Source organism: Papio anubis, chromosome 2 (genome assembly GCF_008728515.1).
Source record: "Papio anubis isolate 15944 chromosome 2, Panubis1.0, whole genome shotgun sequence".
Lineage (NCBI taxonomy): Eukaryota > Metazoa > Chordata > Mammalia > Primates > Cercopithecidae > Papio > Papio anubis.
The window spans coordinates 12,871,326-12,895,451 of NC_044977.1; the positions used below are offsets into that span (position 1 = coordinate 12,871,326).

The window sequence follows — 24,126 nt, forward strand, 5'->3', positions numbered from 1 at the left end:
TGTTTGGAAAAACTAGTAAAACCTCTATACCTTAACTTCCTTTTTCTCTTTTTAACTTTTTGTTGTTTATACCTTTTGTACTATCTATGTCTTGAAAAATTGTAGCTGTTATTTTTGATTGGTTCATCATTTAGACTTTCTAATTAAGAAAGAGTAGTTTACACACCACAGTTACAGTATTATAGTATTCTACAGTTTTCTGTGTATTTGCTATTACCAATGAGTTTTGTATCTTCAAATGATTTTTTATTGTATATTAATATTTTTTTTTCTGATTGAACTACTCCCTTCAGTATTTCTTGTAGGACAGGACTAGGGTTGATAGAATTTCTATGCTTTTGTTTATTTGGGAAAGTCTGTTTCCTGTTCATATTGGAAGAATATATTCACTAGACATACTATTCTGTGCTAAAAGTTTTTCCTTCAGCACTTTAAATTTGTCATGTCACTCTCTCCTGGCCTGTAAAGTTTCTACTGAAATGTTTGATGTCAGATGTATTAGAGATTCATACTACATTATTTGTTTCATCTCTCTTGATGCTCTTCAGGTCCTTTCTTTAGCCTTGACCTTTAAGAGTTTGATTATCAAGTGCCTTGAACTAGGCTTCTCTGGGTAAAAGTTGTTTGCTGTTCATATTAGTCTGTTATCGCACTGCTATAAAGTTATAGCCTGAAATTGCTTAATTTATAAAGGAAAGAGTTTTAATTGATTCACAGTTCCACATGGCTGGGAAGACCTCAAGAAACTTACAATCATGGCAGAAATTGAAGAAGAAACAAAGCAGCAGGAGAGAGCACATGCAGGAGAAACTGTCACTTTTAAACTATCAGATCTTGTGAGAACTTACTTGCTTTCATAAGAAGAGGATGAGAGAAACCTCCCACATGATCCAGCCACATCCCACCAGGTCCCCCCTGACTCGTGGGATTTACAATTTGAGAAGAGATTTGGGTGGGGACACAGAGCCAAACCATATTATTCCACCCCCGGCCCCTCCCAAATCTCATTTCTTTTTTACATATCAAAACAAATCGTGACTTCCAACAGTCCCCCAAGGTCTTAACTCATTCCAGCATTTACTTAAAAGTTCAAGTCCAAAGTATCATCTGAGACAAGGCAAGTCCCTTCCACCTATGAGCCTGTAAAATCAAAAACAAGTCAGTTGTTTCTAAGATACAATGGGGTACAGGCATTGGGTAAATATTTTCATTTCAAATGGGAGAAATTGGCCAACGCAAATTTCATGCAAGTATGAAATGCAGTAGGGCACTCATTAAATCTTAAGACTGCAAAATAATCTCATTTGACTCCATGTCTTACAATCAGGGCACACTAATGCAAGGGATAGGCTCCCAGGCCTTGGGCGGCTCCACTCCTGTGGTTCTGCAGAGTACCGCCCTAACTGCTGTTTTAGCGAACTGGTGTTCAGTGCCTGCAGCTTTTCCAGGTGCACAGGGCAAGCTGTCAGTCAACCTATCATTCTGGGGTCTGGGGGATGGTGGCCCTTTTCTTATAGCTCCACTAGGCAGTGCCCCAGTGGAGACTCTGTGTGCTCATCTCACCCCCACATTTCCTCTCTGCATTGCCCTAGTAGGGACTCTCCACAATGGCTCCACCCCTGTGGCAGACTTATTTCTGGACATCCAGCAATTCCATACATCCTCTGAAATCTAGACAAAGGTTCCCAAAACTCAACTCTTGTCTCCTGAATACCTGCAAGCCCTTCACCATGTTTAAGCTACCAAGTCTTGGAGCTTGCACCCTCTGAAGCAACAGCCCAAGCAGCAACTTGGTCCCCTTTAACAACAGTTAAAGCTGGAGCACCTGGGATACAAGACACAAGTCCCAAATTTGCACAGAGCAGCGGAGCCCTAGAGAAGCCCATGAAATCATTTTTCCCTCTAGGCCTCCAGGCCTGTGACGGGAGGAGTTTCCTTGAAAATCTCTAAAATGCCCAGAGATATTTTTCCCATTGTCTTGGGGATTAATATTTGGCTCCTCATTACTTATGCAAATCACTGAAGCCAACTTGAATTTCTCCTTAGAAAATGGGTTTTTTGGCCGGGCGCGGTGGCTCACGCCTGTAATCCCAGCACTTTGGGAGGCCGAGGCGGGCGGATCACAAGGTCAGGAGATCGAGACCACGGGGTTTCACCGTCTCTACTAAAAATACAAAAAAATTAGCCGGGCGCGGTTGTGGGCGCCTGTAGTCCCAGCTACTCGGGAGGCTGAGGCAGGAGAATGGCGTGAACCCGGGAGGCGGAGCTTGCAGTGAGCCGAGATCGCGCCACTGCACTCCAGCCTGGGCGACAGAGCGAGACTCCGTCTCAAAAAAAAAAAAAAAAAAAAAAAGAAAATGGGTTTTTCTCTTCTACCACATGGTCAGCCTGCAAATTTTCCAGACTTTTATGCTGTGCTTCCCCCTTAAACATAAATTCTAATTTCAAGCCATCTCTTTGTGAATGCATATAACTGTACACTTTCAGGAAAAGCAAGGTCACCTCTTTCCTGAATGCTTTCTGATTAGAAATGTCTTCTGCCAGATACCTTAAATAATTTCTCTCAAGTTCCAACTTCCACAGATCTGCATGGCAGGGGCAAATTGCTGCTAGTCTCTTTGCTAAAACATAGCAAGATTGACCTCTGCTCCAGTTCCCAATAAGTTCCTCATCTCCATCTGAGACCACCTCAGCCTGGATTTCATTGTCCATATCACTATCAGTATTTTGTTCAAAATCATTCAACAAGTCTCTGGAAAGTTTCAAACATTCCCACATCTTCCTGTCTTTTTTGAGCCCTCTAAACTGTTCCAACCTCTGCCCATTACACAGTTCCAATGTCGCTTCCACATTTTCAAGTAATCTTTATAGCCGTACCCAACTCCTGGCACCAATTCTCTTTATTAGTCCATTTTCATACTGCTATAAAGGTATAACCTGAGACTGAGTAATTTATAAAGGAAAGAGGTTCAATTGACTCACAGTTCTGCATGGCTGAGAAGGCTTCACAAAACTTATAATTATGGCAGAAGGTGAAGGAAAAGCAAGTACCTTCTTCACAAGGTGGCAGGAGAGAGAGAGTGTGTGTAGGAGAAACTGCCACTTTTAAACCGTCAGATCTCATAAGAACTCCCTCACTATCACAAGAACAGCTTGGGGGAAACTGTACCCATGATTTAGCCATCTTCAAACAGGTCCCTCCCTGGATAGGTGGGGATTACAATTTGAGATGAGATTTGGGTGGGGCCACAGAGCCAAACCATATCAGTGTTCTATAACCTTCTTGAACTAAGATACTGATTTATTTCTTTTGGGTTGGGATGTTCTCTGATCGCATGCCTTTGAATTATTTCTTCCTCTACCTCTTCTTTAAGGCCAGAAACTCTTAAAGGTGCCCTTTTTAGACTATTTTCTACATTCTGTAGGTGTGCTTCTTCTTTTTTTTTTTTATCTTTTATCTTTTGTCTCCTTTGACTGTGTATTTTCAAATAGTCTGTCTTCTAGTTCACTAATTCTTTCTTCTTCTCACTAATCTATTCTGCTACTCAAAGACTCTGATGCGGGTTTTCCATGTGCCAGTTGCATTTTTCAGCTCCAGAATTTCTGCTTGAATCTCTTAAGTTATTTTAATTCCTTTGTTATATTTATCTGATATAGTTTTGGATTCCTTCTCTGTATTTTTCTTGAATTTCTTTGAGTTTCCTCAACATAGCTATTTTAAATTGTCTGATGGAAAGGTCACATACCTTTGTTTCTCCACGATGGTCCCTCTGTCCCTAATTTCGTTCATGTGGCAAGGTCATGTTTTTTGGATGATCTTGATATTTTGGATGTTTGTTTCTGGGCATTGACGAGTTGTGTATTTATTGCACTCTTCAAAGTCTGGGCTTACTTGCACCTGTCCTTTTTGAGAAGGCTTTTCAGATCTTCAAAAGAACTTGGGTGTTGTGATCTAAACTTTTTCTGCATTAGATGGTACCCCAAGGCCAGTAACACTGTGATTCATGCAGACTAGAAGTACTGTCTTGGTGGTCTTAAATAAGATCTGAGAGAATTCTCTAGATTACCAGAAAGAGACTCTCGTTTTCTTTCCTTATTTTCTTCCAGAGCCTCTCTGTTTGTTCTGAGCCATCTGGAGCTGGGTATAGAGTGACACAAGACCCCAGAGGCCACCTGCACTAGGACTGCACTGGGTCAGATCTGAAGCTAGCACAGCACTGAGTCTCATCCAAGATATGCTGTAATCACTCTCTGGCTAATGTTTATGTTTGATCAAAGCCTTGTGGCTCTACAACCAGCAGGTGTCAAAGCCATCTAGGCCTCTATCTTTCCCTTCAGGATGGTGAATTCCACCAGGTGCAAGTGGGTCCAGAGTTGCTGTTCAGAAGCCAGGGGCTAGAGTCAAACACCTTAAACATCTACCTAGTGTTCTATTGTGCTTCAGCTGAGCTGGCTCTCAAACCATGATATGCAGTGCTTCCCACTCCTCCTTTCCCTTTCCTATGGCAGGAGGCCTCACTCCATGGCCACTGGCACCTCAGGCCCATCACTGAGGTAGTACTGCCACATTACTGCTTATGTTGCCTTAATGCTCAAGCACTTTTCAATCAGCTTGTGGTGAATGCTGCAAGGCCTAACACTCACCCTTCAGGGCAGTGGGCTTCTCTCTGACCAAGGGAAGGTCCAGAAATGCCATCCAAGAGCCAAGGCCTGTAGTCGGGTACCCCAAGAGCCTGTGTTCTACCGCACTGTGGCCAAACTGGTATCTAAGATGCAAGACAAACTTCTCTTTACTTTTCTCTTTTGTTTTCTCAATCAGAGGGAGCCTTTCCCCATAGCCACTGTAGCTGGTAATGTGTCAAGTCCCACTTGAGGCCAGCAAGTCTCAGAATCTCACCCATGGCACACAACATACTACCTGGTTATCCAGAGCACAAGGGCTCTTCAGTTAGCAGATGATGAATCATTCCAGGCCTCTGTTCTTCCCTTTAAGGCAACAATTTCTTTCTGGTTCAAGGTGTGTCTAGAAATATCATCTGGAAACTAGGAAATGGAATGGGTCCTCACGACTCTGACTGGTGTCCTATCCTGTTGTGACTGAGCTGGTATCCAAAGATAGAAGACAAAGTCCTCCTTATGCTTCCCTCTACTCTTTTCAAGTAGAAGGAAAGGGGTTATTTTTGGAGCCACAAGTTGTGCAGCCTGGAGTTGGGGGAGGTATGGTTCCAGCATTCCTCTACCCACCATGCCTGGTGTCTCAGTAGGTTGTATGCCCTCCATGTACCCTGACTCTGAGCCCAGTTCAGCCTTAGGACTTACCTAAGAGTTGCAGCTCTTGTGACCTAGACTGTCTATGAAGTTTAAGGCCCCAGAGCACTTTAGTTCATGGTGGTAATGCTTGCGGGAACTCAAGTTTCAACTGCTAGGATGGGAGACTGCTTTCTATCTAGGTCTGCTTTAAATCTTTCCTCTATAGGCAGGTGTCAGTTGAGTTTGTTCCAGTTTCGCTTTCTGCTATTACAGGAAGGCACTGAGTTCAACACAATGCCTCATGAGTTCAGTGTTCTCCCTCTCCTGAGTTCAGATTCTCTCTGCACCCTGCTGCCACTGCCGGGGGATGAGGGACGAGTTGTGTCAGAAGCTCGACACTGTTTTCCCTAACTCTTCAGTGCTTCTTTGAGTAATATATAGTTAAAACCAGGTACTGCGAGTGCTCACTTGATTTTTACTTCTTGTGAACTAAAAATCTTATGAGTCTTTTGCTTTTTGGGGGGTAGATACTTGTTAAATTGATGGCCTTGCCTATGGGATGATTGGTGGAGCCTTCTATTCTGGCATCTTGCTCAGCCTCCTCTTTGTACATGTGATTAAGTAACTGATAAATACTCTTTCTAACACTGAGCTTGATTAAGGAAAGAACCATGTTTAACTGATAGAACATTTTCTCAAATGTTCAAATGAGCTTGTAAAAAATAAAACGCATTCATCTCTTGTTATAATCTGTGCAAACAGTCATTAGTTTTACAGGACAGTGGTGAAATAAAGCAGAGACGGAGAAAGACAGTTGTATACATCAGATTATTAAAAATCAACACAAAATGATTTTCCTTTTAGAAATATGCTACTTAGTAGTCTTTCATTTGTAATCTAGATTTGTTTGCTTCTGGAAGGAGGACACTATAAAAGGCAAACCTCATGAATATCACAATAAACAGAAGGTATGGAAAGTAAAGATTGGCCAACTGAGAATGTTAATAATGCAGCGATGTGCTCAGAAATGGAAATTGGCGTAAGTCTGGGCAGATATAAATACTATTTCTAAAAGTGGCACAACTATAAAACTCCCAAATGAAGGGGTTTATTACTCTTAAAAATGGGAAGAGAGTCTGCCTCCTCTTTTGTTATTTCTCCTATATTTGATTATCCCTTTGGAAGTGGGTGAGTAGAGTTGATATAGTAAGGGCAGGAGTATGGACGTTATATTTGAAGTAGAAAGAAATTTTCTGAGTAGAAATTTACACAACATTTTCATGAGAGCATTATCAATTGGATACACAATAAAAATATATCAGGCATAGTAGTAAGAAGCAATATTTTATTTTGGCCTGTGCTTCATCACACAAGAGAAAAATGATTGAAGAAAAACCTTACATGTCATCATGTATTCCAAAATGAAAACAAAGTGAATCTTGTGTTTCTTGTTTCTTCTTTTATGATTTAAATAATTAATAAGATACATAGCAATATGGGCCACTGCTTGTAATAATGTTATACTCAATGTGAACTGAAAGTATATAAATGATTATTATAAATGTATATATTCATATATACTGTGTCTATGTACCTATATGTCATTTATCTGAATGATATTTGACCATACTTCTTACAGTCAATCAGTTCAAATATTTTGCCTTTATTTAAATAAAATTAATGTATTACCTAATTATGACAAGAAGGTATTTTAAATTGAGATATAATTCATGTATTTTAAACATTCAGTTCAATAAATTTAAAGAAATGTATAGTTCCACATAACACTATCCCAGTCAAGCTATATAAAATTTTTTTTTTTTTTTTCTTTTTTTTTTTTTTTTTGAGTCTCGCTCTGTCGCCCAGGCTGGAGTGCAGTGGCCGGATCTCCGCTCACTGCAAGCTCCGCCTCCCAGGTTTACGCCATTCTCCTGCCTCGGCCTCCCGAGTAGCTGGGACTACAGGCGCCCGCCACCTCGCCCGGCTAGTTTTTTGTATTTTTTAGTAGAGACGGGGTTTCACCGTGCTAGCCAGGATGGTCTCGATCTCCTGACCTCGTGATCCACCCGTCTCGGCCTCCCAAAGTGCTGGGATTACAGGCTTGAGCCACCGCGCCCGGCTATAAAATTTTTTTAGCCTGAAAATTTCTCTACTTCCCTTCTTCAGTAAATTCCCCACCCTAATCTTACATGTGACTGTTTTCATTTCCATTATTATAAATTTATTTGACTGTTTTAAAACTTTCTATTAAGAATATAGTATTCATAATTTTGTGTCTGTTTTCTATTGTTCAGCACAATATTTTGAGATTTATTTGTGATATTGTATGAGCAGGAAGTTGTTCCATTTTATTGCTGAGTATCACTGAATATTATATGAACTTATTATTGGAAAGAATTTGAACAATATTTTCTTGCAGAGTATTTTTTCCTAACTGAACTTAACAGAAAATGAGGAGACCTGAGTTCTCGTCTCTATTTTATCATTCATCAGAATTTGAGTGTGTCTCTTCATCAAGCTAGAATTTCATCTTCATCTTTCTAATTAAAGAGTGGTTTTACATAATCATGGAACCTATTTTAACTCAAATATTCTAGGTCTAGTTTATGGTTGTCTCTCAGTTAAATATTTATTTCATTAAGAACTATCTCTAGATTACTAGCAAATTCATTCATCTTATGTCAATGAGGGGCATCTTCAACACAATTCTCAATTTCTAAGACAACAAAATTGCACTTTTTTGTCTTCCTTAGGTTAGCTTTTCTTTTCTTTTTCAGTTTTTATTTAAAGTTCAGGAGCACATGTGCAGGTTTATAATACAGGTAAACTCATGTCATGGTGAGTTTGTTGTACAGATTGTTTTGTCATCCAGGTGTTATGCCTAGTACCCATTAGTTATTTGTCCTGATCTTTGCACTCCTCCCACGCTCACTGTCCAGGAGGCCCTGCTGTCTGTCGTTCCCTTCTTTGTGTCCATATAGTCTCATTATTTAGTTGCCACTTGTAAGTGACAACATGTGGTATTTGATTTTCTACTGCTGAATTAGTTTGCTGAGGATAATGGTTTCCAGCTCCATCCATGTCCCTGCAAAGGACATGATCTCATGACATTTTATGGCTGTATAGTATTCCATGGTGTACGTTTTCTTTATCCGGTTTATCACCGATGGGCATTCCATGTCTTTGCTTTTGTGAATAGTGCTGCAATGAACATATGAGTGCATGGGTCTTTATGGTAGAATGATTTGCATTTCTTTGGGTATATACTCAGTAGTGAGATTGCTGGGTTGAATGGTAGTTCTGGTTTTAGGCATTTGAAGAATCACCACACCGTTTTCCACAATGGTTGAACTACCCATTCCCCAAGAGTGTATAAATGTTCCTTTTTCTCCACAACCTCACCAGTATCTGTTATTTTTTGACTTTTTAGTAATAGCTTTTACCCTGTGAACTATTTGTAGAGTTTTAAATAGAGATAAAAATTGATCAAATATTTTGAGTTAGAAGAAAGTTTTGGACTGAATGTGCACGTTAGAAATCTTTGGTTGACATATGAGGAAGAAAGCTTTGTATGTTGATGAATTGCCTGAGCAGAGTGTTAGAAATCAAAAGAGGTATCAATTCTGACTTCAGAATCTCTCAAAATAACCATTTCCACATGTAAATGTATTATAGATATTTATAGATATATCTCAGTACCTCCTCTTAAATATTAACACCCTGTGACTGAATTATCATAATCGGGCTAGTGGGGATTACTTCCTAGGTTTTATTTGAAAAAAAGAAAAGCTCTATTTCTGTTGAGGTTGAATGAAGGTAGGACGATAAAAATCTGGAACTATGTCCCAGGTTACATTACCTGGAAAACAGACTTTGAGCAGAAATTTGTGTTTAGAAAGTTTACTGGGAAGTACTCAAAATCTTCAATTAAAAGGGGGAAAAAGAATGAGAATCAGGCAGAGGGAGGGTTGGGTTCAGATAAGTCACAAAGCCCTCAGTCGATCCTCCGGAGCTCTGGAACTTGATGGCGCCACAGAAATCACCCCTGGAAGGGTAGGGAGGCAGGGATTTTCTTGGATACTGTTTGCCCCCAAGGAAAGAATTTGTCCTTGGGAAGGTGGATCTTCTCAGGTGGGCACAACTCCTAGAAAGAGACACAGCTGGCCCGGCGCGGTGGCTCAAGCCTGTAATCCCAGCACTTTGGGAGGCCGAGACGGGTGGATCACCAGGTCAGGAGATCGAGACCATCCTGGCTAACCTGGTGAAACCCCGTCTCTACTAAAAAATACAAAAAACTAGCCGGGCGAGGTGGCGGCGCCTGTAGTCCCAGCTACTCAGGAGGCTGAGGCAGGAGAATGGCGGGAACCCGGGAGGCGGAGCTTGCAGTGAGCTGAGATCCGGCCACTGCACTCCAGCCTGGGCGATTACTGGGGATATACCCAAAGGATTATAAATTATGCTGCAAGAAAGAGACACAGCTACCAAGAGGAAAAATAATATTTCAAGCCTAAAAGGAGAATCTAATGCAACAGATTATGAAGCTTGTCTAGCTAAGTATCACAGAAAAATATACATCAGAGAGATTAAAAAGTGAGTGCTAGACATGGTTTTGGGGGCTCTGAATCCTGCTATTTCTGAGTTATTACCTCATGAGTTTTTCATATTATAAGTTATAAAGATCTCCCATTTACTTCTTTCATTGTGATTTTTCAATGAGTTTTGCTGTCAGCAATTAATACATTGATTTAAAATTATTATTCACTCTGTTGAAGGATACAGAAGAAAACCAAGCTGATGAAGAAAAATATCAGGAAGCTTGTCTTCTGAAATCTTCTGAGAAAGATACGAGAAATTATAAGCATAATGGCTACAGCAAGATTGTAAAACTGAGGACTGTCTTTCACAGGTGAGCATTGTTAGAGTCTTACTCTTAATGAGGGAATTAGGATGGACAATAAACTTTCTAAGAATAGGATGAATTTAGGATGAGGCTTTCATTTGACCTTAATGGCAAAATTTTCCCGTGTGTTGACTAAAAAATGCTGCTTCTTCAGGTCTGGAAAAAAACACTCAAATGATTTAGACATCCAAGCATTACTTTAAAAAAAAAATCTTTCTTTGAAAATAGTACATCTCAGAAAGAAGGATGGGAACTCAATATTTGGAACTCTGTCTCCACTCTGTGCATGCTTTGTCAGCAAAATGAGTTTAGATCTTAACTTAGTTATTTTTAATTGCTAATAAATATCCAAAACAAGGGAGCTACATTGGCAAATATGATATTTCCTCTACTATGCCTTTGAAAAAAACACAATGAAAGTAAAAATATGGCCTCATTGCCAGAAATAATGTAAAGAAGTAAATTTCCCTTACAAATGCTCCTCAGTGATGCTTGGCAAAACCATTATGTAACGTCAAATTCTTACTTCAGAGGTAATATTTCAGTTCAATTATTTTTGCATCCAATTGATATTACCTATTTCAGAAACCCATTAAAACCAAAAAAAAGGGAAACATTTGGGACCTGGATAAAGAAGTCGATTATTGTCAGGAAGTATCATTTGCATTATTCTTTACAGCACTGTTTACACTTAGGCTGATCAGTAGTGACCCTCACTTTGGCGTGATGCAAATGTCGGCAGTATTGAAGAGAAGAAGAAAACAGCTAAATATATTAAAGAGAACAATATGGATTGTGCTACTTTAGCATGCTCAGATCTGAGGGGTTGTCAAGCTTGCAACTAGGTAGTGTGCCTAATTTTGAATTTAGTTAATCAATTTAGGCTTTTGTCCTAAGCATGACATTGGGTAGAGTTGGGGAGCTGCATGTTTTAAAGGTAAAGTTCAAGTTTGCTTTCCCAGTCAGGTAACTCAGCTAGGTAAATATCAGGTGAAAAACAAAAACAGAGAAAAGAAAAGAAAAGAAAGAAAAGAGAAAAGAACAGAAAAGAGGTACATTAACAAAATAACAGTTACATAGCAGATACTGTGGGCAAGAAATTGAGCTAAGGGCTTTAGAAATAAAGAGCAATAATTCAACTCATTTCATGCTTATAACAGTTCTATGAGATGAATGTCATTATTATCACCAAACGAAAATGAGATATTTCTGGCACAGAGCAGGCTATGTACCAGGAAGAGCCAGGGTTCAAACCTAATGCAATCTGTATTGAACCCCACACAGAGTTTAGGATTCTAACCACTACATTTTTGAAAGGTAAGTTTAGTTCTCTTAAATAAAAACGTAAATATTATGTTCCCATTTCTATCTCACTTCCCAACCCAAAGTAGGCATTAATCTAGTTATATTATAGTTATATTTTTATAGTTAGATATAGAAAGACTATAGTTGTATTCCAACTTATCAACTAATTCATAAAATTACACATAGAATATCTTCTCTGTAGTGGCTTTTCTCATTTTAGAGCTCAGAAATTTAGAAAATATTTTTTCACATCTGTTGAATATATAAGATACAATTATTTCTATAAATATATATTTTGGTTGAATATAGAGTTCTTAATAGAGAGGGTAAAATGACTCTTATAAATTCATTGGAAAAGAAAAGTAATTCAATATCCAGAAAAAATGGACTATTTAGAATATGAAATAATTTGTTTATAATAAGTATAATTTAAACTCTGAAAAAAGTATTTTCCATCAGATAGACATAAGTTTTGCCATAGAGCAAGAGTCTTAGCCAGATGATGTATTTGAAGAGCATATGATGTTCCTATTGCATTCATATAGTCATTTTGCCCTTTTCTTAAGATGTTCTAATTATTTGAGAAATTCCAGTTTCTTATTTTGTCATTGAGTTCCTTTTTCCTCAAAGTTTTTGGTGAGAAGCAGTCTGAAATTACAGCTAATGCAAGGACCCACGCTGGGCATAACCACCTTCCTGCTGCTAAGAGTGGATCACAGGGTCACCAGTAGAGACCTTGGTTTGTCTCACTCTGCAAAGGTTTTCTTCTACCAAGTTTAATGTCTCAAACCATCTGCTAATAGCAATGTGGTACATATGTAGAGTCCTTTATATTTATTATACTTTCAAGATATGTTTCTTTGTTTGCATCCAACTTTGAAACATAGTCACTAATTCCAAGTCAAAGCACTGTTATTTTACTAATTACATCTTTACATGTTATATTTCATTTTAAGTAATTCCTTAATTTTAATGTATAACTTTATGAAACTTTGCATTTAGATCAATATATCATTTTGAAGTCAAAAATGTTTCCCCATTTGTAAAATAACTATTGGCCTTGTTCTCTTCTCAGTCTCTCTTTTTATGTCTTTTTGTCATAAAGACTTATTGTTTTTATTCTGATCAATTACTATTTTTTTCAATTAATGCTTCTTATAAAGCTCAGTGACAATATACATGTCACATGTGCTCTCCTTCTCTTAAATACATAAAATCACAGTGCCAGAAAAGCATTATCCAAGTTAGTCAACAGATTTGGTAAAAACCGGCAATAAACAATTCTAGAACTGTTTTTAAACTCACCTCCACCCACCCTCAACCAGAAAAATCCAAATTTCTCTTATATGTTAATAGTGTATAGAGAACAGATTGATCCTGCCCCCAGCCCCACCTCCACCTCTGCCTCCCACCAATATCCATGCTAGGAAAGCGTGGGAACTCCACATCTAGAAGTTCAAGCCCAGAGATAATCATCTCATCACTTGGCTAGTGGGAGCTCTTTCTGTCTCTCTCAATCACTTTCTCAGTGGCTCTACAAGCTTATTTTTGAAGAAGTAGCTTAAGCCTTTGACGTAAATTTCCCAGTATGAAGAGCATTGCCTGAAACTTATACAAGTAGAGAAAAAGTAAATTCAAAGTGTCTAAAATACTTTTTAGTGTAATGTTCTACAGGAATGTGACTCAATAAGGCATTCAGCAGTGACTAATTTTGCAGATCTTGAGGACTCCTGTTGCATTTTGGTTTAACTTGTCAATATCTGAAATATTAGAAAATAGCTTGCCTGAAGCAACTAGCAAACTCTGGACTGAAAGAGCAATTGCAGATAAAATTTAACTTTTAACACTATTCCAGAGTTTAACTGTCATTTACATGATTGCTTAGAGTGACATTCCTGAACAGTGAGCTCTCAGGATAATTAAAATTTAATTTTCTTTAGGGATAGAATACAGGAGATTATGTTCAGCTTATTAGAGCTGACCCTTTATTCCTAGACAATTTTCCAGTTTAATTTGGCTTAGGGAGTACATAATGTATGTGGCCCTGGTTATTATGTAGTCCTGTACTTTTGTTCTAACAGATGCTGCTTTAAATGCCCAAATTAAAAGTTCTAAATTCCTTCACTATTACAGAAAGTAGCATCCTGCATGGGAAATAAAGGGAAAGAAAAAAATCAAGTGAGAATAGACTGTATTTTTAGACAAAAATAAAAATGTTCAGAAAAAAATAGCAATTATAAAATCATAAAATATTTGTAATTTTACCTTTAGATCTTATATTGGATTTTGTTTCTATTTTTATTTCTGGAACACAGAGCAATGCCTTAATTAACAAAAGTCTTTTAAAGTTTTAGAAAAATCATATTGCTATTGTAAAAACATGTTGTCTGAAACTATAATATTCAGTATCGTATAACTGGCCACGTATGACTACCTAAATTTTAAAGATTAATGAATTAAAATTAAATAAAACTTAGAATTCAGTTTTTAGTTGCATTGGTTACATTTTAAGTGCTTAATAGCCGTGGTTATCATATTGAACAGCACAGAAGAGAACATTTCCATCATCTATTGATTGGACAGCGCTGGCCTCGAATAATACTTCTGGTAAACCTCGTCGTTTCTCTTACATATGTTGGTGCTTTCTCCTTAAGTGTAGTTGCTTACTACTAGGTCTGCTGCTGCTTACTACTGGTTCTACTGTTTGCGGGCCTGAAAGTGACACCTTACCTTGTATATTTAGTTGATCCAGTGAGAATGTTGCAAAATGAACAGCAAGCCTGATGTCAAGACATCTGAAATTTCCTGATCACCACTGAAGAAAATGCCTAAAATCAGGGTAAGACTGAGGAGCAGAGGGTTTTTCTGGTGGGTTGAGGGTCTATTATGAAGACTGGAGCACTTGGAAGAAAATGAGTAAAAAGGCATATTCTATGCAGTCAAAGGATAAAGTTCTACCGAGGCACATCCTTGGCAAAATTCGAGAGTCCTTTGCAAAGCTGTGGTGATTGAATTGTGTAAGGTGGAGAGGGAGCTCCCTAGATCCCCTGCCTCATCTGTGCTTCCAAATCTTCTGGATGTTCCAACATTTGAAATAAAGAGGCTTTGACTGTCTAATGATTTGGGGATGTAGAGACTAAGAAAGTTAGAATATAATAGTGCAGGGAAAAATCGATTTGGGCCTTTCTTCTCCTTAGGAGAACAAAAACTAGAGATAATAGGTACAATTATGAGACTATTTTACAATATTCAGGGAACTCCCAGTCCTTTTGTAGTGCTATATTTTCACAGAATGGAAAAAATCTTGTGGAATATATTTTCTATTGTCTTTTCAGCAAATTTTAGAGATTTTTTTTCAAGTTTAAAATGAATTAAATTAAAAAAATTTTTTTTTCAAAAAAGAAAAATACATTAAGATGAATAAAGTTTAAAAATCATAATACTGAACATTCATATTCATATTTTTTCTCTATTTTTCTTCTTTTGAATAGGACTCTCAAATTAAAAATGTGACAATGTAAAACTGTAGCATCAGTGTCTAAGTCACCTCCTGAAAGGCGATAGGCCTGGAGATAGCAATAATAGGTATTTACCATTCCTTAACACTGCCACGTTTTAGCAGAGTGTTTCATATATGGTCAGAGGATGAGAAATAGGGAAAGCGTCCAGTTTTTGATATGGGGAAAAAAGAGGGAACTAAAAAAGCTCTGAAAACTTCTAGGGAGCCTGTTTATCAGAAGAAAAGCACCAGGAGCCAGGAACATTAATTTCTGATATGAAGTCTTTTACTGACTAGCTGTGTGAGTTAGGATAAATTTCTCTGCATGTTGGGAGTTGTTTTCTCAAATGCAAAATGAACAGTTTAGAACAGTAGTTTCCTAAGGTTCTCTGACTGTTGCATTCCTAAAAGTAAAATGAACAAGGGGAAAATCCTAGCTAGTAAAACACATAAGACTTTCACTGTAGAATGCCACAGCATTTCAACTTAGCCAAACAGTATTTTATGTTGTGTTGATACAGGCATGAAACTTTGGAAAAGTTCCATCAATGTAGACTGATTAAATATATTAAAGCTATGAGTATGTAATAAACCTTGTTTGTCCAGAAAAAAAGGGAACAATTTATATCATGTGGCACAGAAGTCTGTCTCTGGCAAGATAATAAAATTCTCTGTTTCTGCTATCTAACAAAAAAAGGGGACTGAGAATTTAAGTAAATAAAGTTGAAATTAAGCAAATGCCTGTCCAGAGGCAGAAGGAGATTAAGGGCTCTTTTTCATCAATATTTAATTTACTAAGACACTCTTTAGTTAAGTAACTTTCTTATACCACTTGACAGCTTGGTTCACCCTACAGTGAGCCAAGGCGATTCCTAAAATAACCACACTTATGCTACAGCATCTCATCAAGGTTTTGCCAACATGTTTTGTGTGACGTGGGAAAAGATATAGCCCTCTGTGCAAATCGTGAACCTAAATAAAGACGAAAACGTTCTTGACTTCAAAGTTCAAGCTGTGTGCATGACTCAGCCTGGTAGTGTCACAGCTTGTCAGCACTGCAACTTTTTCATTACATGTATTTCTTTGGGCTCTGTTTTAGGAAGATATTCAATTTAAGCCAAAGAAAGTTAGAGTCCCTTCTAATCATAAAACCGAACATTGAAAATAGCCTTCAGACCCAGAATTGCAAACATCGAGACACAACACAATTATCTGTCTTCCTTACTCTGACTGTTAGACTCAGATGCCTCCAAAGAAAATGGAAATGATATGGTCCTGGAGGGAAAACAAAGCAAAGTAAATCATTTCGCTTTCCAAGTTTTCAGGACTATCCTAATTTGTATACACTTTGCATTTCTCTTGTACAGGCTGTTGTTAACCTACCTTGATATCTTACATACTTGATGAGCTGACTGAACCTGACGCCTCTTCTCCTTGATCCTGAGACTATTTCTTATCCTCAGGAGCATCTCATTTATTTTACCAAGGAAAAGTTAAATTTAGCAAAAGGACCCTTTCACAGTTGAGAGTTCTTGCTGATCTGAGAGCCTGTCAAGGTGATTCTATGCCAACTTGGACCTGTGTGCAGTGGAAGCTTCCAGTCTTGCCAAATGTTGTGCTTATTTTGTGACAAGGATGAAAGTCACAGTTGGATTTAAAAGGAGGCCATCTAACTTATTTTATTCTTGTCTCAAGTCTCTGAATCTGTGTCTCCATGACTGAAAGCTTTGTAAATAAACAGGTGTCCACTTGTCCCAATGTGAATTAAAGTTTCATGGAGCCAGAGGGAGAGCTGATTTATTTAAAAAACGAAAAGTTATTGTAATACTTTTTTTTGGGTATGTGGAAGTAATAGTTACTCTATAATTTGTTCTGTACATATATTAACACCCATACTCGTAATGTTTTCATGGGATTTAGAGTAGGTGTGTTACATAAAAGAAGATAGATTTGACACATGAACTAGACAAGCTCAGGTCAATGTAAACAAATATCTATGGACTGGAAAGTTTTTTAGTAAGTACCAAAGAGAGGCCATATGATATGTTTCTGCTTTTATGTATAAGATATAAACACAAAATATGTATGTAAGTAAACAAAACAATATTCCCCCATTTATTATTAATGTATCTGATATAGTAATGCACAAACACACATGCACGTTTATGCAAAATCATATTTTCTTCTAACGAATTTCCCCAAGCACCTAAGAATTCTGTGTTTGAACATTAAGCATATTAGGTACCTGCATTTACAACCACTTCAGCAAACTAAATTCCCACAGTGCCTAATTTACAACAGTACAATAACTTAGGCATTTAGAGATGCATTCAGTGGGATTACCTTGTTTTTACCACTAAATTTAGGTTTGGGCCATGATGTGGTATTAACTGTAAAGTCAATTTTAAGAGTTTTGAAATATATTAACATATAATATGCATAGCTACCTAATACTCACACAATATAGAAAATATCCTATCTTGAATTATCTTAGTAATTATATTCCTTAACACATTTTAAAACCTTTATTATTTATGAATATGCTCATTTTCTAGGTTCATCTCATGTAGCATATGCATCAACTTTTTATGTAGGTATTTAAGGAAATAAGCATAAGTAGGTATCTTTGTCATACATATTATTTGTTTTACAAGCACTTATATTTCCTGGTTGGAGATTTCAGAAATTTTACTACAGGATGATCAATTATTTAATTTAAATATATAAATTATTTAATTACAAATACAACCACAGCAGGTTGTCAAAATACTTCACAAACAGAAACCAAAAAAAAAAAAAAAACCATTGTGTCTGTTTTTAAAACTATCTCAATAATTAGTCTCATGAAGCTTTCATTATTTGAGCAACTTAATTATTTAAATCTATGAATGAATGAATCTAATGACACAGTATTGAAATTTCACTCTAAATGTACAAAGCCACTTTACTCATGGATGTCTTAGCAGCTGGGTGGCCTAAGACGGCCTCATTCACATGTGCAACATTTGGAAGCTGTTGGTATGAGGTCAGAGGAATTGCTAGGACCCAGGTGACTCATTCCACAGTTGACTCTCTCAGGCATTCCACATGGTAGTCATAGGATTCCAATAGCAGTAAGGGCATAAACACTTTCAAGCAACTTACTGTACCACATTTGCTATAAACCACTGACTAAAGCAAGGCACATCACCAAGACTGGACTCAGAGTGTGAGGGGTGTATAATGGGCAAAGATTCAGGGGGCAGAATAATTTGTGGTCTTTTCCATAGTATTCCACAAGAGTCCTAAAGGTTTACATCCTACTGAAGGAGCTACCTTTCTAAGCCATTTATCGTTTGTTTTATACTTTTATCTTATTGTGCTGAGAATACTTAACAGAGATCCACCCTCTCGACAGTTTTTGTAAGTGTACAATGTATCTCTGTTGATTATAGGGAGTAGGGAAACAGGAAAATGGAGAGTCATTAATTCATGGGCCTAAAGTTTTAATTAAGCAAGATGAATATACTCAAGAGATAAGTCTCGGAAAAAAAAAAAAGGCACTAGGTGAGGTGATAAATATGTCAATCAACTTGTTGGAAATGTTTTTGCAGTATATACATAAATCAAAATGTCACATCATATACTTTGAATATACACAATTATTTATTTGCAATTATACCTCAATAAAGCTTGAAAAAAAGGTAAATATTTCATGTCTTAAAGATAATGAAAATGAGCTTAAGTAGCAGCTTTATAGATATAACCAAAGTTTAAATATCAGGAAGCATAATTAGCAAATAGAAATGCCAGGGATGAAGTATTATAGGAGAGCTAGTATAATGGGCTTGCCTCTTATACTTGTGAGGGATATTGGGGTGATGGGGCTCCTTAAAAATATTTATTGCATTATGTATGTATGTGTGTGTATGTATGTATATGTGTGTGTGTGTATATATATATAAATATATGCTTTCTGCTATAGCTGCAAAAAAACAGTGTCCCTTTCTTACTCATACTAACCGGATATGGTGTTTTCTAAATGTGGTCCCTGAGCCAGATGCAATGGTACAATTTGAGATGTCTGTGACAAATCCAGCTTTACAAGTCCTATTCTCGAGATTTTTGACTCAGAAACACTAGGATGGTGCTGTGTAATGCATCTCAAACATCTCAAACGCTTCTATGCAGAAGAAAGGGTATGTGGTGGTTCAAAATCAACTTTTATTCCTTAAAGGGTTAGCACCAACAATATTTTGTATTTGTTAATGTATTTCTTCTCACACTTTCCAGGCATTTCTTCTCCTTCTGTATGCCTAAATGTATAGTGAATCCCTTCCTACAAGCAACAGAAATATTATTTATACTTTGAAATTACTTTTCAATCTTAGAGTCTCTCATTTTTGAAAATAAAAAAAAAACTTTGAATACCAACACTGAGAAGAATTATGAAAATGAAATCAATGGATTATCATAGGGTCTGACTATTAAACGGATTTGCTATTTCTGGTTTGTACCTTTCAGAGCTGTGTTTCACAAGGGGGGAATGATGTTTTCCTTCCAAACTCACTTTTTTGAATGGGATTTTTAAGTTTGTATCCAACTATTGTCACTATAGACATACAAAAATGTAGGTAGGTTTTGTAAACGTAACACGACGGAGCACATTGCTGTATTAAAAATAGAAGTCAGACCTTGTGACTTCCTGTGGAGGCTTCTTGTGACAACACAACATTTCAAGGCACTGAACCAGGTAAGGAAACGATCTGAGGAGTCTTCTTTCCTAAGGCTCTCCATATGTTGGGGTGGGCTTGGATCCAGTCCTACCAAGAAGTTGGGGAACTAACTAATGGCTCCTGGTGTTTCTTCCTGCTGACAATTCTATATGCCATTATAAATCTTTCAAGATACGCAGTCCTCTAAAGAGGTTTTGAACAATTAAAAATTAAATTTGTAATAGAAGCAGACAGTGAGCACTCTCAATCATAATTTTCAAAATAAAAAGCTTTCCTGTCACCTTATTCACTTATCTAAATACGCAACTATCAGCACTGAAGTTTCTCAACTAGAAACTTAGGGGTGCATGAGCTATAATCAGAGTGGCGAAAAGGCAGGAACAGATTGTCTTTAACATCAGGCAAGAGTGTTATCTTGGACTGTCTGCTCAGCCTGAGGTGCTTTGACACTTCTTTCTAGCACACCTAAAAATACTTTTTTTCCCCTCCTGCTGCTGCAATCACAAGCTTTAAGTCAATCAAAAGAGCACATAATTTCTTTTCTGAATATATCAATGAATAGCATCTTTGAAGTCTTAACCACACTGTCCTTATTGAAAAAGAGTAAACAGCACAAAGAGTAAAACATTTTCCTCAAATCATACACACAAATACTTAAAAATAAAGGAGGCATATATTTTTTACAAACTCTGTGTAAAAATTAAAACCTCAGCGTTTTCTGTAAAATATCAAGAAAAGCAAAGAAAATATATTGAATTCTTAGGAGAATTAATCATGAACACCAAAAAAAACCTAAGGAAGACTGTGTATTGTGAAAACATTATTTACCAGAAATAAATATTCAACTAAATCAATGTTTTAAACATCAAAAGGCACAAACATTTCAAGCCTTTTATGTATTTGTTTATTCAGTCAATACACTTACTGTATGCTGGACACTGTGCAAATGCTGAGAACCCAGGACAATTCTCCAGAACTTACTAGCTAATGGCAGAGACACATATATTAATGTCATTAAAATTACGAAAGAAAAAATACAAAGAGTGATGATAGCAAGTTGCATGGCTATATAGTTTGAGGGTCAAGAGAAGCATAATAGAGAAATAGACATTTGAGTTCAGATCACTTTGTGCTCTATGAAACTGAGTCACAATTCTTTTGTCTGAGTTACTATCCCTTCTGTGTTTTCATAGCAAACCATGTGTGCACATTAGCCATAATGATATGTTGGTTTTGCTGATTTGACTTCTACACTTGAGCAGGGAGCTCATGGAGAGAATGGACTATGCACTATGCATTCTGAGTCTTCTAAACACCAGCACATGAAATACAGAAAGCTGTCAATAAATGGCTACCAAATGAATAAATGACGCAAATGAGTACTTGCATAATATCTTTGAATATGTGTATTTTTGAATTTCTATAAATGTGCATTTATAGATATTATTTAATCAACTAGCACCAAAGTTCTTCTTAGGAAGGAAATACTATTTAGGAAATCGTGCTTCTTTGATGTGGAAAATGAGACCCTGAAGCTATACTGTGAAAACAAACAGCAAAAGGAAACTAATAGCTAAGCTTCTATGCTTTAAAAAAAAAAAAATGAAGATAAATTTGGGAGTGTGAAAGTGGAGAAAGGTGAAGTATGGAGATGGAAGTGTGAAGAAGGTAAATCATAGGCAGGGAGACAGAAGACTAGGCAGAAAAATGGCCAGGCATAATTTTACAGGGACAGAATGACCAAAATGCTGCTAAATCACAAAAATATCTAATAAGGAATTTTAAATATTTATATTTCTGTAAGGTAAAATCTCCTCTATTCCCAAGGTCCAGTAAATTCTATAATCTTGTCTTTGGAAAACACAAGTAAAATGATCTGAGTTTGATTTATGACTTAGTGCAAGGGAGAGAAAAGAAAATGACCCTGAGGGATGGGGTAGAGCAAAGATGAAGGATTTATCAAGAGGATTTCCAGGTCTGGATATTATGAAGTTACTGGTACTGGACCAGCTACCTTATGGCAGGCAACCATAAAGCTGGGCAAAATATATGAAACAAGTTCTTTCTTTATTCATTCACAGTATAATTATTGAGCAATTTCTCTGTCCTAGACACGGTGTAAGTGCTATCAACAAGCGGCACAAGTTTCTGATCTTTAACAGAATAAAAACTCACAAAGTAAGCCTCATATCTGCCCTGGCCAAATCAACATTTACAGTGCATGAAGCTACAGTCAATGAAGGGCAAATACATCCTGCTCAGTTTTGATTAGAGTTTGGAACAGCTGCTATCACTGGAATGTCAGGTGCCGTGCATTAGAGAGAAAGAAATTGTGCAGAAGGAAGCATGAGGGTCCCTCACGCATCCTTGTTTGAGGATTGTGCTGCATATACACGTGATTGAATTTTCAGAAAACAGTTGCTTCTGTGTTGAGAGTGAAGTTGAGCTTATGGAGGTAAGGAGAACCGGCAGATTTTGGGGAGCTAGCTTGACCAGAGTGGAGGGAGATTGCTAACACCTTAGTAAGACCTTAGGCATTCCACAGAGACACAAAAAGAGCCAACTTATGAGTGAGGACCACACCATATAGTAAAGGCTTCTCTATACTAACCTTAATAAAGCTTAAAACCAAGACTTAAAGAGATCAATACTTTGGAGTTTGAGACCTGCCAAGTTTGAAGTGGTTGAGGAATACTGAGATTTGTACACATTGACTTTCACAAAGCATACAAAAAAGCCTGTACAATTTCAAGGTGATCATCCAGTAATTCGACTATTAGAAAAACACACACACACTTCAGAGAGAAGGTAACAGAATCTGGCATCTCTATAATGTATTGTCTACAATAGCCAGTACACAAGCAGAAATGTGATCCATGTTCAGGAAAAATAGCATTCAAGGAAAACTAACCCTGAGATGGCTCAGATGTTCAATTTAGAAGACCAAATCTTTTTAAAAGCTAGTTTAAATATATTTTAAAAATTAAAGAAAATATAGTCAACAAATTAATGAGTGACTAGATAGGGATCTCAGCAGACAATCAGAAAGTAATAAAAGTAATCAAATCAAAATTCTAAACTCAATGAAATAGAAAAATTTCACTGGAGGTATTTAACAGTATATAGAGATTGTAGAAGAGAAAATCAGAAGACTTGGAGACAAATTAATAGGAATAATCCAGTCTGAAGAATAGTGAAGAAATGGGGAAAAATGAACAAAGTCTAAAGGTCAATGTCATATAATTTATCATACATCTGACTGGGATTCTGAAGTAAGAAAATGAGGGAGAAGGAAATAGCAAATGAAATCACATTTGACAACTTGCAAGCTATACTGTAAAACACCACCTTTCACTTTAAATAATCCCAGAAAGCCTCAAGCATTTGAAACATAAAGAAAAGTGCACACGGTCCCATCATAATCAACCTGCTAAAAAGTGAGTATGGAAAAACCACCATGAAGGCAGCCAAATAAAACAGAGACTTTACACATGGAGGAAAGAATGATGCAAGTTATTACTGACATCTCTTTTAGAAAGAGTAAAGGACAGAAAAAATAGAATGACCACTTAAAATTACTTTAGAAAAGAGAAAACTGTCCACTCAGATTTTTATACTGTGAATCAGATCCTACAGGTTATTTTATATTTAAACTTCTAACTTTATTAAGAGTATTACTCACCTTAATATTTAAAAATAATTTTAAAGACATTATTTAAAAAATAATTTTAGAGCAGTTTTAGGTTTACAACAAAATTGAAACGAAGGTACAGAAGTTTCCCATATACCACATGCCCTCACACATACTTACTCTCTTCCATTGTCAACGTATCACACCAGAGTGGTACATTTATTACAATTTCTGAGCCAACATTGACACAGCATTTTCACCTAAAGTCCATAGTTGGCATTAGGGTTCACTCTTGAACTCTTAGTGTTATACATTCTGTGAATTGGGACAAATGTATAACAACATATATGCACCATAGTATTGCCATGCAGCACATTTTAACTGTCCTAAAAATCCTCTGAGCTCTACCTAGTCAACCCTTCCTGTTCCCTAACCACTGAAAGTCGCTCATCTTTTTCTTGTCCACAGTTTTGCTTTTTCCAAAATGTGATGTAGTTGGAACCACCCTATCGTATGTAGCCTTTTCAGACTGGATTCTTTCACCTAGCAATATGAATTTCACTTTCCTCTGTGTCACTTTACAGCTTGCTACCTCATTTCTTTTTGATGCTGAATAATATCCCGTTGTCTGGATGCACCACAGTTCATTTGTTTTTCACCTTCTTAAGGATATCTTGGTTTCCTCCAAATGTTAAAAATTATAAACAAAGCTGCTGTAAACATCCATGTGTAGCCTTTTGTGTGGACATAAATTTTCAATTCCTTTGGGTAAATCCCATGGATCATGGTTGCTGTATTGTATGGCAAAAATGTGTTTTGTCATGTA

At 37.0% G+C, this 24,126-nt stretch overlaps 1 long non-coding RNA gene across 1 annotated transcript; it reads left to right on the forward strand.

Moving 5' to 3' along the window:
• The first annotated feature begins 13,820 nt into the window (after window positions 1-13,820).
• LOC110742502 lies at window positions 13,821-18,492 on the forward strand. Its single transcript, XR_002520233.2, has 2 exons — window positions 13,821-14,294; window positions 16,322-18,492. It is a non-coding gene; the product is annotated as an uncharacterized LOC110742502 (long non-coding RNA).
• Window positions 18,493-24,126: the final 5,634 nt, after the last annotated feature.